At 46.9% G+C, this 18599-nt stretch overlaps 1 long non-coding RNA gene and 1 pseudogene across 1 annotated transcript in view; one reads left to right on the top strand and one right to left on the bottom strand.

Annotated features, from left to right (window-relative positions):
* The window catches only part of LOC148683814 (uncharacterized), a 410944-nt gene that overhangs the window by 318669 nt on the left and 73676 nt on the right, over window positions 1-18599 (top strand). The gene's annotated exons all lie outside the window — the stretch shown is intronic.
* On the bottom strand, window positions 8306-10606 carry LOC148683815 (uncharacterized; annotated as a pseudogene).

Here is an 18599-nt window from a genome sequence, read left to right as displayed (position 1 = left end):
ACTCAAATAAAGTGTCCTAAATTGCTGTGTGGTTACAGGGTGCCAGAGTATGATTTAGGGTGCTATTCAGATTCTCAAAGAAAACTTCCACGGACACATTGCCTGCCTCGTAAATGTCCTGGTCCTCTAATCTAGACAGAAGCAAGTAGCCTATCCGCATATTGCTCACAAGCCAAGAGCAGATCCGCCTCAAATGCCAACATTATTACTGAAATAAGCGCAGAACATTAAGAAAGCGAAACGCAGATATCCCCTTTTAACCGCGTGTCGCCTGGTAGCGCATAGCCAAAACGAAAACAGACATCCTTGTACTGTATCTCTGCATACATTAAGCACCACTGTCTTCTGCAGGACTTACTCCCCGGTAAACGTGTTCATAGGATCGGGTACAAGTTAAACCAACGAGGAAGCTGGGAACTGCAACCTGAGAGATACTGCAGCCAAGTAAAACAAAACAAAAAACAAACAAACCCGTAGATGTTATCACAAAATGGCCAAATAAATATCAAAGAATGTGGGGCTGGTTTTGCTGACAGCACAAGTTCGGCCAATAGCTCGGCTGATGCCCTGCTCTTATATTTGTCTTTTTAACTATAAAGTTATATTCGCTTTCTATGTCTGGTGTTCGTGCCTCGAGGTGGGGGAAGAAGAAGTTTGGTGAAGTTATCGGTATACGGTACCTGAATAAAACTTGGTTTTTTTTTAAGTCTAAGGTTGCCTTAGGCGTTTTCTTTTGCCTTTAACAGACCACCTTTCCTGTCACCTGGAGAAATTCCTGAGGATCTTTTGCTTATCTTTTAAGGACTAGTTACAGTGCTTTTTTGCTGGGGAGACGTAGAGGGACTCATACCCCGAAACATTTTGTGAATCTAAGTTTGGCCTCATTAAGGGGCAATATTTCAATATGAGTAGGAAAATGAGAGTACCCCAAAACATTTTTATTTTTATTTTGAGAAAAAAAGCACTGGCTGGGTATAGGTAATGTAAAAACTCGGTATTCAGCGTCCTGTAGTTTTTCCCCAATTCATTCTCAGCCCCCGCACTTCAATGAATCTGTCATACTATCTAGCAAGAAAGTTCTTAGTTCGAATCCCAGTTATGCCGAAGTAATACAAGGCTTTCGAAACCGATCGGCAAGCTAAACCACTTCTGGCGAATTTACACATTTTAGCGACACCTTAATTAATATGCTAAGACTTCCTCCTAATTGCACCGCTCTTTGGACGGTAGATTAATGGCAACGAAGCGTGCATTTCACAGTTGTTTTCAGGCTGTCTGGTTATTAATTTAATTAACTGGATCCAGATTTTATTGTGTGTAGGGCGGGGGGGGGGGGAGAGAATAATTCTCCCCCTTAGGGTCGTCCTTCCACCTAAAACAGTAAATGAAGACGGCAGTCTGATCATTAGTTTAATTAATTTCCTGCTACAGCTATTACAATGCGTTTTCCCCCAAGTGGAGGACTATTAAGGTTATTTTAAATAAAGTCTGCATTATTTCAACTTCACAAACCGGTGCTATGAACATGTGCTCCTAAAACCCAAGTACCTGCGCTCTGTAATGCAGCCGCGTAGCGCGATCCTAAGGACTCGCCACTCAACGCAAGGCCCCTGAGGTTCATGAGTATAGGATTGCTGTGTGTTACAGGACGAATTTATCTACTGAAACGTCATTTGGAAACGCACTATTTCCCCCCTCGAAATTCTGAAATAAAACCAGCATCTTGGGGGGGGGGGACTTCCCTGTGCGCGGGGGTAAGGGTGGATAGGATTGGGGGGGGGCGTGTTGGAGGGGTCGGAGAAAAGCAAGGACCTCAGCCGACCAAACTGCTGCAAACAATGATTAAACGCTCACTTTCCCCCCTAAAAGGAGATCCAGTTATTAAGGACAGATTTGGCCGCTGATTTCTATTTCTTGGCGTGCTGCTGCTGTTAATGGAAGGGAGTCCTTTTGGAAAACATAACCTCGGCTCCGCAGTTTCTGCCACCCCCCACCCCCACCCCCATCCCCGAAATGCATCCCTGTTCAACAGCTATTTTGCGAATCCGCTTTTCCTACACGAAAAGACTGTAAGATTCCGGACAGCAAAACTGCTCTTCTTCCTGAAACTTAATCAGGGCAGATAACCAACAGCATGCGAAGGTGCTTCTCGCTTTGCACCGTCTCAATTCTGTGTCTTGTTTTCTTCTTAAATGTAAGAGACCTGGGAGCATTCCCACCACGAAAGCAGCAGAGCGATCCTACACAGATCTGCTCGGACGTAAACCTCACTGTTGTCAACGGGGCTTACTTCCCAGTAGGCACGTACAGGATCGCGTGGGTCGTTAGAATTCCCCAAACCACTGCACTCTGTTGACTATTTTTGTGAACAGAAGATCAACTACCACCCCAAACGCTCAGTTGCGATCTCAAAGTTGGGCCGTCCCTTTGATTTTTTTAATTGGAAATGGGGACGTGGTGGTCGACTATCTCTGAAAGTGCTTCGCTTTGGCCGGATTGGATCATTTAATTGAATGCTGGTCCCTGCTGAGCCCAATGTCTCCTTCCAAGGACGGAAAAGGCACATTGCAGCCTTATTGATCAATGCTGACTTGACAGTAGTCTCCATTCAATGAAATATGACTTGTTTTCGAGGAAGGCTGCTATCCTAGACACATTTGCCTGGGAGTAAGTCCCATTTGAGCCAGTGGGACTTACTCCTGAGTAGACATGCATGGGATTGCTTTCCAATTACAAATAAAGAGCAATCAATATTCCTCCCCGGGAGCATTTCCAGGATCCAAGAGAGGTTCGCCTATTTATGGATGCAAACAAGCATAATTTCCTGGAAGAAGGACCCAGCTGTTCCTTATAAATCAGCGGGACTGACTTCCAACTAAACGCATGTGGGAGAGTAGTAAAATTATTTCGACGGGTCAGACTCTAAATTCACCCCTGAAATAAACGGAACTGTTGACACTACAGCTTGGGATTCGAATATACATGAATGCCTAGCATTTTTACTTTTTAGCGTGGAAACAATAATAAGGACCCCAAAAGCGCTTCAAGCATTATTTGCCGCCATGTAACAGATAATAACGAGCAATTACAATACTACAACCCGGGGATATTTGAAAATGGAGGGAATAAACTCGTCCACTCGGAATTAAGTTCCACTGAGTTGAAGGGAAGTTTCTCCCAGGTAAAATGGTATGGAGTCGAAGTCTTAATGTTTCTTCCTTGCACCTCGTTCTTTTATTGTTATTATTATTTCGATTTTTGAAAGGTTGTCCGAATTATATTCCAAAATATATTCCGTTCAGGCAGCATCTGAAAGCATCAAACATTAAGGGATAATTATTTTTAAGAAGACATGACTATTTCTTTTGGCAGAGCAGTGTTTCGAGCGTGTTTATATCCAGTCCAGCCTTCCTCACATCGCACGCCTGGGGATTTTGACACTGGAAGTCTCATTTCTGAACAGATTCAGAATCTGAAACACTATTTATTTCTTTGGTGCGGGTGTGTGGCTGGATGAGAGAGGAAACAGTCAGGCACGCTTGCATTTCAACAGACATGTGGATGCATCCACTGTCTCGTCATTGGAAAGCTATTGTTGCTAACATCCGGTTAGCCCCCTGCCTTCTTGCAATAAAACGAACGAATTTAGTTATCCAACGCTTCGGAGCAAATGCCTTTTGCACAGCTCCCTGTGCAAACCTTTAACAGAAAATTGCCCTAAGAGAAACGCAAACCTGGAGATTAGAAATCTGCACGGGGATCTTTGCGTGCTTTGAAATAAATAGTAAGCACAATAAGGGCTGCAATCCCATACCCATTTATTGGAAACTAAGCCCCACTGAACGCAATGGGACTTGTTTCTGAGTGGACTGGCATAAGATTGTGATGTGAGGCTGCAATCCAAGCACACTTACATGGGAGTAAATCATCATTATTATTATTTTATTGGATTGATATACCGCCCTATACCCGAAGGTCTCAGGCGGTCCATACATTATATAAAATGAAAATAAAAGCAATAACCCAATAATACCTCTCCCCCTGCCCCATTCACAATGATGGCTTGTACAGAGAATATATATAATATATTTACTCTCATGTCTACTTTTTTTAAAGGATGGAGGGAAACCAAGTTGGGGAGTTAGTCTGGCCAACTATGCTACATTCTGTATCACTTCTGTCACGCCATGGTTTGCATTTTTTGCATACTGTACTTTGTAAAATACCTAGCACTTCCCATTTCTCTTCACCACTCTTCCTACATCCTCTGGCTCTCTCTGTGTATCATTTTCACTGCTCGGCTCCATTGGCCCGCTCTACATAGATGCAGACACACAGTCATAAAGAAGAAACATTCTTCTTATGATACTACATAGCTGGAGAGTCTCCCTCTGTTGAGTTCGCTCCAAATAGCTCAAAAGGAGAATGTTATGTAATATGGTTATATAAGTCTCTGTTAAGTTTTTCAGGCTCTATTATTGTATCTGAAACTTCTTATGGAAATGTAAAAACAACCAGCCTTTTTTTAAAAAAAATTTTTAATGGAATTCTGAGGTTTTGAAACATTCCCTTGCATTTTCTGTGTTCTGGTAAGCTTCTCCTCACTGTTTTGAAACAGCACAGAGTGCAGACTGGAGCGTAAATGGCAATATTTTCAGTTTGGAATAATGGGGGGTTGGGCAATTACTAACATTGATAAATCTCTTTATACAAAATAAAAAGTCCAAAAGTGACCTGGCAAAGTAGAATACAACACATAAAAAGTAAAGGGACCCCTGACCATTAGGTCCAGTCGTGACCGACTCTGGGGTTGCGCGCTCATCTCGCATTATTGGCCGAGGGAGCTGGTGTATAGCTTCCAGGTCATGTGGCCAGCATGACAAAGCCACGTCTGGCGAACCAGAGCAGCACATGGAAACGCCGTTTACCTTCCCGCTGTAGCGGTTCCTATTTATCTACTTGCATTTTGACGTGCTTTCGAACTGCTAGGTTGGCAGGAGCTGGGACCGAGCAACGGGAGCTCACCCTGTCGCAGGGATTCGAACCGCTGACCTTCTGATCAGCAAGCCCTAGGATCAGTGGTTTAACCCACAGCGCCACCTGGCACTTTAAAGCCAGAATTATTTTTTAATACAACAGATAATGCAAAATTCATCACATGCTCGCTCAGTAACATATTACTAAGGATAAGTCCTACCACCCCACTAAAAGATTAATCACCATAGGGCTGGGTCAACAAAAAGGTCTTGGTCTGATGCCTAAAGAGCGACAAGGATAGAACCAGGCAGGAGTGTCTCCCTGGGGAGAACATTCCTCAGATGGTAGCCACCACTTAAAGGACCCATTCTTGTGGGGTCACCCTCTGCCTCCCCCCCCCAGGGGGTGGAGCACATGGAATGCAGGAAAAGTGAAGGTTCAACATATCCAGCTTATCTTCTTAGAAGTTAAATCTCACTAAATTTAATAGGGATTGTATTAATAAGCATCTTTGGGGGGGGTCTCATCTTAAAAGCAAAGCTTTGGTTCATTAGAAGTGCTCTCAATTAATTATAGACCATAGCTGAGCTAGCATATCAATTTTAAGATAAGAGGCAAAAAATGCAGGGAGAGAGAAGAGGAGGTTAGAAAAATATAATAGATTTCAACATTCAGACAGTAACGCAGCAGAGTCCTATAACATTCCTTACCTGATCACTTGGACCAGCCTTCTTCAACGTAGAGTCCTCCAGGTGTTGTTGCACTACAACTCTTATAACCCCAGACCACTGGTCACATTGTCTGGGAATGATGGGAGTTGTAGTCCAACAAAATTTGGAGGTCCACAAGTTCAACATTCCCACCACAAAATACATAATTAGACAAAAGCGAACCAATGACCCCCACACCCGCAAACACAGTTAAAAGACCATAGAATGTTAATCAGCCAAAGTCCTGGTTATACAGAAACATTTCTGCACGGCGCCTAAAGATATGTAAATAAGGCACCAGGCAAATCTCCCTGGAGAGAGCATTCCACAAATGGATGGCCACTGCAGAAATGGACCATTCTGGAGTTGCCACCCTCTGGACCATAGCTGCCAAGTTATCCCTTTTTTTAAGGGAAATTCCATTATGCTGAATAGGCTTCCACGCGAGAAAAGGGAAAACTTGGCAGCTATGCTCTGGACCTCTCATGGAGGAGGCACACAAAGAAGGGCCTCTGATGATTATCACAGGGTCCGGATTGGTTCATCTGGAGAGAGGCCATCCTTGGGGAATAGTGGTCCTGAGCCATTTAAGGCTTTGTAGCTCAAAGCCAGCACTTTGAATTGGGCCCAGAAACTAATTGGCAGCCCTGTCCAGATAGCGGGGGGGGGGGTCTCACAGCACCCAGACAGTTGTTCTCTCACAGTATAGGAATATTGTCTGGGAATGATTGGCCTTAGAATATGCGTTGATGAGTATAATGAACTCCATATGTTGAACAGAGTGACAGTCCCCTCTAAAGCCTTTGTGACCAGAACGCTCCTCTGGTACTCTGCAGCAGAAAGCCTTTCCTATACAGTGGTATCTCGGTTTAAGAACAGCCATGTTTACGAACTATTCGGTTTACAAACTCTGCCAAACCGGAAGTAGAGTCCTGGTTTGCAAATTTTACCTTGGTCTAAGAATGGAATCCGAACGGTGGAAGGGCACCGGCGATGGGAGGCCTCAATAGGGAAAGTGCACCTCGATTTAAGAACAGTTTCAGCTTAAGAACAAACTTCCGGAACGGATTAAGTTTGTAAACCAAGGTACCATTGTATTCCCCAACACACCTTCCGAGGATATTCCTTAAAACACACAGACACACACAGACACACACAAAATGCCTATGGGAAGGTCACAAGTAGGACATGAGCATAATACACTCGAGTGTAGGATGTGGGATGTATTATTGCTAGAGCGGTCAAGTACAACATTTCCCTGATGCCTAGAATGGACACACAGGGGAATGTAGCTCCAGAACAGGTATGACAGGAAGTCCTCCCTGTGTGGAGCCACATTCCCCTGTGTGTCTATTCTTGTTTGTTTAGTCGTTTAGTCGTGTCCGACTCTTCGTGACCCCATGGACCAGAGCACGCCAGGCACTCCTGTCTTGCACTGCCTCCCGTAGTTTGGTCAAACTCATGTTCGTAGCTTCGAGAACACTGTCCAACCATCTTGTCCTCTGTCGTCCCCTTCTCCTAGTGCCCTCAATCTTTCCCAACATCAGGGTCTTTTCCAAGGATTCTTCTCTTCTCATGAGGTGGCCAAAGTATTGGAGCCTCAGCTTCAGGATCTGTCCTTCCAGGGAGCACTCAGGGCTGATTTCCTTAAGAATGGATAGGTTTGATCTTCTTGCAGTCCATGGGACTCTCAAGAGTCTCCTCCAGCACCATAATTCAAAAGCATCAATTCTTCGGCGATCAGCCTTCTTTATGGTCCAGCTCTCACTTCCATACATCACTACTGGGAAAACCATAGCTTTAACTATACGGACCTTTGTCGGCAAGGTGATGTCTCTGCTTTTTAAGATGCTGTCTAGGTTTGTCATTGCTTTTCTCCCAAGAAGCAGGCGTCTTTTAATTTCGTGACTGCTGTCACCATCTGCAGTGATCAAGGAGCCCAAGAAGGTGAAATTAATGCCTATTCTAGGCATCAGGAAAATGTTGTACTTGACCGCTCTAGCAATAATACATCCCACACACCCATTCTCATGCAATACAACATACATTTATATACATAACTTTTATTCGTCCACCCAGAGTCCCAGCTTGACAGGAAGGTTCTGGAAACTCTCCTTTGGTAGGGGGCTTCATCAGGATGTCTGCAGTCATCTCCTTGGTATGGCAATAAAACAGTTCCACAAGTCCCTCTTTGATAGCCTCACGCAGATAGTGGTACTTCACCTCGATGTGCTTTGCCCTTGCATGGAATTTCTCACTCTGGGACAGCTTTAGGCAACTCTAGTTGTCCTCCACCAGACTAACAGACCCCTTTCTCATCAACCCAAAGTCCTTGGTTAGTCGATTGAGCCAGTGCCTCACATCCATTTGTTTAGAGGCTGCTTTGTTAAGAAGCATTCTTACCGCTGCTGTATTTGACGGTTGATGTGAAGACTCAATTGTAGTTCTCCCCAAAATGTTGATTAAAACCTTGAGCCACAGGTCTGGCTTTGTAGTGCTGCACTTCCCCTTCTGCCCCTTGTTTAAAGGAAGGGACAGGAAAGACCACTTACTTCCTATGGTCTTCTTTCCAGGTGGTAGGTCAGTAAGGGTCTACGTCTTGTTTTGATGCAGTGCATCTATTTTCCTTCTTTTTCCTTTTGTTGCTTAAAAGGAAAGGGTTTCTGTGACTTTGGAGCTCTGCAATTCTTTGCAATGTGGTCTTCCTGGTCACAATTAAAACATACAACATTCTTAGATGTGGCATTGGCCTTCACATGATGTCTAGACACATAGTTAGCGTCATTTACCCTTGCACTCCTAACTGGAGACTCATCTCTTCCTTCACATTCATCTTTTAAATAGGAAATTAAGTATTTAAATGTTAATGTTTCTTTAGCATCCATCAGAGTTGCAAAAGTATCAAACGTGGGTCCTAGTGACCCTAGGAAATAGCAAATTATCTGCTCTTCAACCAAAGGATAATGTGTCAATTAAAAAAAAAATCCTTCCTGTAGCACCTTAGAGGCCAACTAAGTTTGTCATTGGTATGAGCTTTCGTGTGCATGCACACAAAAGCTCATACCAACGACAAACTTAGCTAGTCTCCAAGGTGCTGCTGGAAGGAATTTTTTTTATTTTGTTTCGACTACGTCAGACCAACACGGCTACCTACCTGTGTCAATTCAAGTTTCTGAATGATTGCTGTACAGTAAATGCATTCACATGTTTCAGAAAGTCTGTCTTTGAATCTAATTTTAATTTGAGGATGCTTCGCATCAACTTTCTGTGAGACCTTTTGCTGCTACTTCCATACATGATTTCCAGATTTTTAAGGATCTTGGTGACATAATCTAATGTACAGTATTAACCTGTGCCATTTGCACAACTTTAATTGCACTTAAAATGGTAGCTCTAGCTTGGTCATTCTGATCTTCCCATAGATTAATTGCTGCAATGGAATCTTCATCTTCGCCAGTAGGCTTTTGCTTAGTAATTGCCTTTAAAACTTTCTTTGCCTAAAGAATTGCTATCAAATGCTTTCCCCACAAAATAAAAATTCCTTCTTCTAATTTTGGCATTCTAAAGCTTGCATCACTGAAGAAGATTCCACTTGCCATCTCAAAATCAAAATCTGAAAAATAATCAAAAATTTAAAATTTTGAGGAAATTGTCAAAATTCAAAATCAAAATATCAAAAAAATCAAAAATAACTATTCACTGCCAACTCAGAGGGAAGGGGGGTAAGGCTTAACACCCCCCCAACGGAATATTAGACCATGTGCTTACCAGGAAGTAGACAAAGAAAAATGCTTTTCAGCTCAGGATCTCAATCCAGTACCATCCACCAAAAATACTCAAAAATATTCAACTCTGGGCCCCATAACCCTTTGAGGGAATGTTAAGGAAGGTAGGAGAGGATACATTGTTTTGATATTATTCCTCCTCACTCACGCTAGTGAGTAAACAGCAGAGCACATTCCCATTGCAACTTATTGGAAGCAAGTTGCAATGTGCTCTGCTGTTTACTTGAGGTGGTAGATTTTGTCTACCTGGACTTCATCATAACCAGCAAACTTTCCATGAATGCTGAGCCCAAAAGGGGTGGATACCAAGACAGACTTGATCTCATGGAACAGCTAGGTTGTGTTGTGTTGTTTTAATTGTCCTTTTTGGAGAACAGGGGGGGGGGAGAGATACACAACCACCAAGGAGGAAGGAAGGAAGGAAGGAAGGAAGGAAGGAAGGAAAGAAGGCAGGAAGCCTAAACTTACTAAACTAAACATACAAATACAGTATGGTAAAAGTAAGAGGACAACCAGAAGATAATCAGTTCATATTTAAAAATAGTTTTTGTTTTTGTTTTTTTGTAATATGCTACAACAAGGTACAGCACTATTTGAAGCTACATACAAATCCATAGCACAGCATGCTGAACACGAGATTGTGGAAAGAGAAGAATTTGTTTTATCAATAGGCATATGCTAGTGAAGTATCTGAATATTGGTATAAAATGAGGATAACAAGGACCAGTGAGGATAACAGAAAATGTAGCTATTACTGTTCTATTGTCCTCTGTTCTCAGTTTGTCTACATAGATTATTGATTGCTGCAATTCAGTAATATTAAGTGCAATTCAGTCATTATAGAAAATGGAAAGAAAGAAAGCATTTGACATGATGCAGGTTAGCAGAAGACGCCTTGGGCCCATTAGACTGACACAACCTCAGTCCACAGAGGAAAAGCACGTATTACCATGGCATTTGCTTGGGGGAGAATTGCTGCTTCCCAGCAACTGCAGTTAGTAGTCCGGTGCTGGGAAACCATGATTTACTGACAGCGGGAGCATTTGGTGAAGTGACATCATCTAAGCAGATTCCTGATGGCTGTACAGGCCGCCAGGGGAAAAGTCCATGTCCATAAAGGCCTTCTTCATCCATTCCTAATTATCTACCTATCCAGCTCAGACATTATCTGCAGTAGGATGAGGGTAAGATTAATCAGTGCTGAAATCATACAGTATTAAAATATGAACTATGTTCCCACCTTAATAAGATCTAGGTTCCCAAAGGAGAAAAGCAACCACAGCAGCTGTTTGTGCACAACTAAGAAACTGCCAACTGATTTGAAATGGGCAACCTCTTCAGGCGAGCCAAGTCTTCCGAATTTGAATATTGATTTCTTGTGCCGTGTTTTGCTCTCAGACTTCACACACCAAGCAATATCTTCTTCAGGTGGGGCATAGGACTCTCCTCCTAGAAAAGGTGAAAATAATAACAATAATAATAATAATAGTTGGCACACATCTTTGGAGGGAACCGACAGGAAATCTCTAGCCAGACTTTTTACGGAGTCCTGAATGCAGTCTAGAGGGTTTGATGGCTTTAAGAGCTAGTAATTAAAGTACCTTATAAATGTGGTGGTTTTTCTTCAAGATGTTTTCCCACTCTGTGGGTTTCATCTTGCTGTGGAATAAATAGCGCCAGGAGGGGTGCATTCATGGATTCACACATTCCAGCCACCAAAAGGTTTAATTTCAACTTTAAAAAGTCTTCTGTAGATTGTAGTTTTTGTCGTCACAAATGGGATGCTCAGTAAGAATATATTTATCCCAAGCATGCTCATCCTAGCCTTGTGTCTGATGTACCGGTAAAGTACTGGAATTTCTAATAAAATCAGAATGTGATTCTTCTTTTTTTGAGTTAGTTAATGATAGTAGAAACTGGAGATTGTCAGCCAGCCCCCAGCATATCAGGGTAGATGCAGTGGCAGTTCAAAACCAGTCATCCCCTTTAAAACAGGTTTCCTTTAATGAAAAAGCTGAATTTCCCCTTCCACGTAAATTGCAATGGATGAAGGAGAATGGCATCACAGATAAGCAGATCCTGTGGGCCTTATTCACCAACAAGTTACTATTTTTTAAAAAATATCATTTTTATTCAATTTTGAAAACTTAAAAACACAGTAACTTCAAATTCAATATATGTTTCTCTTGCAAAATGAGCAAGGTGACTTCCTACTCTGTGGTGTTTTTATTCCTACCCATAATCTACTGAATTATGTGTCAAACTATATCTAATATGTATTTCCTCTGTTACATTTATTGTCACTCTCAATCCACTGCTCATAATTGAAATCCTGTCCGCAAATTCATTTGACTATAGTTCTTTCTCAAATATTAAAAAAGAAGGAGTTTACATTCTTCAATAAAAAGTTTGGCACTTTGGTCTCTCACTCTTGCTGTCAACTTCCTCAGTTCCAATCAATCTGGTTAACCTGATCCAAGCACACACACACACACACACACACACACACACACAGCAAATCTCACTACAGCCAAGCAAAGACAACCAACCACACCCTAGACCACCCCCAACCTCTCTCGCCACCAAGGAAATACAACAAGTGAATAGTAAGAGAACCCACACAAGTGACGCTGACACAAAACCCCACACATACACTACGTAGAGGAATAGAAGCATTGCCACCCCACCCCACTCACCATTCCCCCTCCCCTTTTCTTCCTAACTTTTCCCCTTTCCCCCTCTTTTCTTCCTAACCTAACAATGTATGCAACACTAATATCTCACAACAAATGAAACTGATCTGTAGAAAACACAACTTGTAAAAAGAGACAATGCATGTATTTTTGTAAACTAATAAATCATATACATATATGACTTCCCCAGTTCCTCATAGTTCATTAGTTTTGCAGTCCATTCCTCTTCGGTTTGGACTTTTTCTTCCTTCCTGTCACAGTGGCCGGAGTGGACTACTTCAGAGTAACGACGCTACGCAGCTCTGCATTTTATTCTTTTATTGGTGCTGCGTATTTACAGTGCTCAAGTCATTGCTATTTACACGGAGCGATGTTGTCAGTCGGTTTCAGAACCTCCTAATGGCTTTTGGCGCGTCTTTCTCCAACACAAAAGCTTTGGCAGACCCATCCTCTTGCCCCTCCTCTTCCTGCGTAATTCTGGAGTTGGGGGGATGGGTCTTCCCCCCTTACTTGCCCCTTCCTGTCCCACCTGGGACCCTGGCTCCTCTACCTTGCCTGAGCCTCGGACACGACTTCCTGCTTCCCCACTGGAATCGGAACTCTCCCTGCTTTCCCCTTTGCTCGGGGACGGGCTTGAACTCAGGAGGGGAGGGACTTCGCGATATCCCCTGTCCCTCACATCCACCCCCCTCCCAAGCTCTCCTTCACCCCTCCCCAGGCCCCCCCCATGTGTCGGTGACGACTGGAAGCCTAAAAACTCGGTGCTCTCCGAGCCCGTTGGTGTGAACACCTCCCCCCAGTCCTGCGAGCCCCCCCCTTCCGCCTGGGAGGACGGGAATCCCAAAAAGTCCGTGGCGTCAGAGCTGGTGGGGGTAAAAATGTTTTGCCAATCTGCTCCTTCCTCTGACTGGGTGGATCTCGGCGACACCCATACCTCATCCTCTGGTTCCTCAAACTCCGCTTCCCAGCGCCATGGCGAGCTGTTCTCCCGTGCCTCCTCCTCCTCCCCCTCCCTTTCCATGTGCCAGGGCTTGGGTCTGTGGGGAAAGAGGGCGTGAAATTCTTCCACCAAGAATTCCTCCTGTATCTGAGTGGCGGGAACCCATTCATTCTGGGACGGTGGAGCATCCTCCCATGCCATGAGGTACTCCAGGCCCCCCACCCCCCACCTTGAATCCAGGATGGCCGTGGCCTCATTGAGTTGCTCCCTGCTTTCCCTCTCCCCCCCTCCCTCGGGGGTTTGTTCGCTGTCTCGGAGCCTGCTGCTTTCCCTGTACGGCGACAGCAGCGATCTATGAAACACTGGATGCACCCTCATGTCCTCTGGCAGTGCCAGCCTGTATGCCACCGGGTTGACCTGTTGCGTGACCGTGAAGGGGCCCAGCCATTTGGGTGCCAGCTTTTTGCACCTCCCTCTGGTGGGAAGGCCCTCCGAGGACAACCACACCTTGTCCCCCACCCTGATGACCTCCCCTTGTCGCCTGTGGCGATCTGCCCCCTTTTTGTACGCTTCCTTGGCCCTCTCCAAGTGTTCTCTGAGCTGCTGGTGCACCGTCTCCAGTTCCTCTGCCCAATCCTCAGCCTGTGGGCCCTCCTCCTCCTCCTCCCTCTCCCTCTCTGGGAAAGATCTGAGGTCGCGCCCGTAATTGGCCTTAAAGGGCGACACCCCTGTGGAGACGTGCACTGCATTGTTGTAGGCAAATTCTGCTAGTGGCAAGCGATCCACCCAGTCCGTTTGCCGCTGGCTGACGTAGCATCTCAGGTACTGCTGCAGAATGGCGTTGACCCTCTCCGCTTGTCCGTTGGTCTGCGGGTGTCTAGCCGTCGACAAGCTGACCTCCACCTGCAGGAGGTTCATGAGCCGCCGCCAGAACCTGGAAACAAATTGGCGGCCACGATCCGAAATAACCCTTAAAGGTAATCCATGCAGTCTGAAAACGTGATCAACAAACAGTTTGGCTGTCTCTTCTGCCGAGACTGCCCTGGCACACGGTATAAAGTGACACATTTTGGACATGAGGTCCACCACCACCAACACTGCAGTCTTACCCCTGGACGAAGGCAGATCTGTGATGAAGTCCATGGACACCACTTCCCACGGCCTGTGTGGTGTGGCTAAGGGCTCCAGCAACCCTGGTGGCGCTGCTCTGACCACCTTCGCCCGCTGGCAGGTGGTACAGCCCCTTACATAGTCTCGAACATCTTCCCTCACCCCTGGCCACCAGAAGTGTCTCATGACTAGGTGAGTGGTCTTGTCCCTTCCAAAATGCCCCGCTGTAGGGTTGTCGTGCATCTGCTTGAGGACCGTACGTCGAAGCTGGGTGGTGGGTAGGTACAGCGCACCCTTGTAGAAAAGCAGCCCTCTGCGTTCTGCAAAGTCTTTTGCCTGCTCCCTCCCCCCTCTCAGTTCTCTGAAGATGCGGTTGGCAAATTCATCCGCTGCCGTCAGTGCTGTGAGTTCTGCCTCGCTCACCACTGCTGCTCCGCAGGACCATGCCGACGGGGGGAAAATGTGCCTTGGGGCTGGTGGCGCCTCCTCCTCCATGTACTCTGGCTTGCGGGAGAGGGCATCCGCCCTGACATTCTGCTCTCCTGGGATGTAGTGTATGGAGAAGTTGAAGTTCGAGAAGAACTCCGCCCACCGTATCTGCCGCTGGTTGAGCACCCTGGCAGTTCTCCAGAACTCCAGGTTCTTGTGGTCTGTGCACACCTGGATGGGGTGCTTGGCGCCCACCAGGAAGTGTCTCCAGTGCTGGAACGCCGCGTGGATCGCAAGAAGTTCCCGATCAAAAACTGTGTAGTTTCGCTCGGGCTGGGTCAACTTCCTGGAGAAGAAGGCACAGGGTCTCCACTCTCTGTTGGCGTCCAGTTGCAACAAAATGGCGCCCACAGCCTTATCAGAAGCATCTGTTTCAATGCGTAGGGGCGCGTCCTGAACCACGTGGAACAGGTTCTGGTCTGAGGCGAACACCCTCTTGAGGCTTTCGAACGCTGCTTGCGCCTCTGGTGTCCACCTGAACTTCTGCTTGCCTCTCAGGCAGTCAGTGATGGGAGCCGTAACTCGAGAGAAGTTCTTGATGAACTTCCTGTAGAAGTTGGCAAAGCCTAGTAGGCGTTGGGCATCTTTGCGCGTCCTGGGGCTGTGCCAGTCCAGGATGGTCTGCACCTTGTCCTTGTCCATTGCCAGCCCCTTGTCTGACAGCTTGTAGCCCAGGAAGTCCACCTCCTTGGTGTGAAACTTGCACTTCTCCAGCTTCACATACAGGTGGTTCTCCTTCAGGCGCTGTAACACCTCCCTGACGTCCTTCACGTGCTGCACTGGGTCGTTGGAGTAAATAAGGATGTCATCCAGAAAGACCAAGCATTTCCTGAAGAGTAGGGACCCCAGGACGTGGTGCATGAAGGCCTGGAAGCATGCTGAGCCCCCTTGTAACCCGAAGGGCATCACCAGATATTCAAAAGAGCCCAGAGGCGTGAACATCGTGGTTTTCCACTCATCGCCTTCCCGGATCCTGATCAAGTTGTACGCCCCCCTCAGGTCTAGCTTGGTGAAAATCTTGCCCCTGCGTGCCGCTGTCAGGAGATCATCCACTCTGGGCATGGGGAAAGCCACTGGCTCTGTCACCGAATTCAGCCGTCTAAAATCCACCACAAGACGGCGCTGTTGCGTGTCTTTCTTGTCCACCCAGAAGACCGGGCTGCCCCCTGCTGCCTTGCTTTCTCTGATGAACCCCCGCTTGAGGTTCTTGTCGATAAAAGCGCGCAGATCCTCCAGTTCCTGGTCTGACATGGCGTACAGCTTGGCTGGGGGTATAGTTGCCCCAGGCACCAGGTTGATCTGGCAGTCAAAAGGCCTGTGTGGGGGCAGGTGGTCGGACTCCGCTTCACTGAAGACCTCCTGCAGGTCCCAGTATGGTTTGGGTATCGCCTCACCCCCTTTGACGTGCATGGTGGCCACCGTGGCTATCGGAGGCCCCTCCCCTGGTTGGTGCTGCATGCAATGTTCCAGGCAAAAGTCCGATCCAAAAGTGATGCATCTCTGATGCCAACTTATGGAGGGGTCGTGGCGCGCCAGCCAGCTCATGCCCAAAACGATTGGGGGGTCTGAGATGGTGGTGACGTTGAATGCCAGTGTCTCTGAGTGCCTTCCAACCGTCATTCTCATGGGGGGGGTTTGATGAGTGATGGCCCCTCCCAGCAGCTCTCTGCCGTCAATGGTTGCCACGTGCAGAGGAAAATCCAGCTGCAGAAGCTGGATCTGGTGCTCTTCTGCAAAGTTCCTCGAGAAGAAGTTCGCTGACGCCCCACTGTCAATTAAGGCGAGGACTGTCAGGGGATAGCCATTAGGGAGCGTGAGCGTCACTTCTAGAACCACTCCTGCTCTGGGAGGGGTGGGCTGGCTCTGCTCCTCTCTGTGCGGGTGGGTGGGCTGGGGCTGTTGTCTGCTGACTGTGCCTGGCTGCCGCCCCTTGTCTCCTGCAGCCAGGCTTTCCCGTTTCCCTGCTGTGGTGCTGCGTCAGTGGGGGAGGGCACAACCGTTCCCGCCTTTCCTTGCCACTCCCTGCGATGTGGGCAGTCTCTGACGAGATGCTGGGGGGAGTTGCAGAGAAAGCAATTCCCACCCCTTCCCTCCTTGCGTCTTGGCGCCGCTGGGGTTTGAAAAGCCCGCGCGCGCGCGCTATCAATCTGCATGGGTTCCTGGTCCTGACTGGCCCCAGGCGTGGCTTGAAAGGGTTGTTGAGGGAGTGGCTTCTCCTGCGACCGTGGGAACCAAGCCCGCTTTGCGCGCGTTGCTTGCTTGTCGCTCCATCTGGATTCCTGCCTCACCCCCACCGCCAGAGCCGCTTTGCTCAGTTGATCCATATTACTGGGCTTTGGACCTCTCGAGAGCTCATCCTTCACCTCCTCATGCAACCCCAAGTAAAACGCCGCTTGCAGTGGGGCAGACTCCAGATCCCACCCCAATCTGTGCACCAGCATGGTGAATTTCGCCCAATACGCGCGAACTGTCATATTTCCTTGGCGTAAATTATGAAGTTCCTCCTTAGTCTGGTCCATATGACTATCGGACGAATACATCGTTTTCAAACCTTCTAGAAATAGTTTGACATTCTTCATGCAAGGATTCCTTGTTGCAATTAACGGTCTTAGCCACTCCCTGGCCGCCCCTGTAAGGTGCTCCACAATAAACGCTACTCTGTGCTCATCATCAGGGAACTCATCGTGGTGCAGCTCAAGAGCATACACAATCTCAGTCTCAAAGCCCTGAAACTCCTTCGGGTCTCCATTGAACTTGCTTACTAGGGTCCCAGCTCTCCTTCCTGGCAGCACTTGGACTTGGGGTGCCCCTCCCGCCTTGTTTTTCTCTGCATCCAGCTTGTTTTGGAGGTCTACCGCCACCGCCCTTAAATGCTGCTCTTTTTCCTGGAGCTCTCTCACCTGTTCCGCAAGTTGTAGCCGGTCGTCCTGGACCTTCTTAGTCTCCTCTTTAGCTGCCTTCAATTCTCCCTGCGCCTGCAGCGACAGCTGTTGCAGTTCTAGCTGGGCTTGCTCAGCGATCTGCCGCCACTTCTCCGCCTCTGACACGCTCATCCCGGCAACTCCAAAGTAGCCCAAAAATGATTAGGAGGTTGCTGTCACAGTGGCCGGAGTGGACTACTTCAGAGTAACGACGCTACGCAGCTCTGCATTTTATTCTTTTATTGGTGCTGCGTATTTACAGTGCTCAAGTCATTGCTATTTACACGGAGCGATGTTGTCAGTCGGTTTCAGAACCTCCTAATGGCTTTTGGCGCGTCTTTCTCCAACACAAAAGCTTTGGCAGACCCATCCTCTTGCCCCTCCTCTTCCTGCGTAATTCTGGAGTTGGGGGGATGGGTCTTCCCCCTTACTTGCCCCTTCCTGTCCCACCTGGGACCCTGGCTCCTCTACCTTGCCTGAGCCTCGGACACGACTTCCTGCTTCCCCACTGGAATCGGAACTCTCCCTGCTTTCCCCTTTGCTCGGGGACGGGCTTGAACTCAGGAGGGGAGGGACTTCGCGATATCCCCTGTCCCTCACACTTCCAATTCTGGACTTATAGGATTCCGGCAGCTGTTGTTGCATACATAAATAGTTCAATCATATTCTTTGGGACATTTGTCCCCAATATCCCTAGAAGAAAAGCCTCCGGGGGGGGGGGGAATTACCAATTATAACATCTTCATTTCATTATATATCATTTCCCAAAATCCACTAGCTTTTTCACATGTCCACCACATCTGAAAGAAATGACCCTTCAGTATGCTTGCATTTCCAACATTTACTTGACACAGTCTCATACATCTTAGCCAGTTTATTTGGCGTCAAATACCACCTGTATAACATTCATAGGGTTTCTTGGCAACATAGTACCCCAGGAAGGTTCTTTGGGCATATTGGGCAGGCTTTGGTTG

This window comes from Zootoca vivipara, chromosome 12, assembly GCF_965207765.1.
Source record: "Zootoca vivipara chromosome 12, rZooViv2.hap1.1, whole genome shotgun sequence".
Classification (NCBI taxonomy): Eukaryota; Metazoa; Chordata; class Lepidosauria; order Squamata; family Lacertidae; genus Zootoca; species Zootoca vivipara.
Note: the sequence above shows the minus strand (reverse complement) of the source record. Positions and strands in the feature narration are given on the sequence as shown.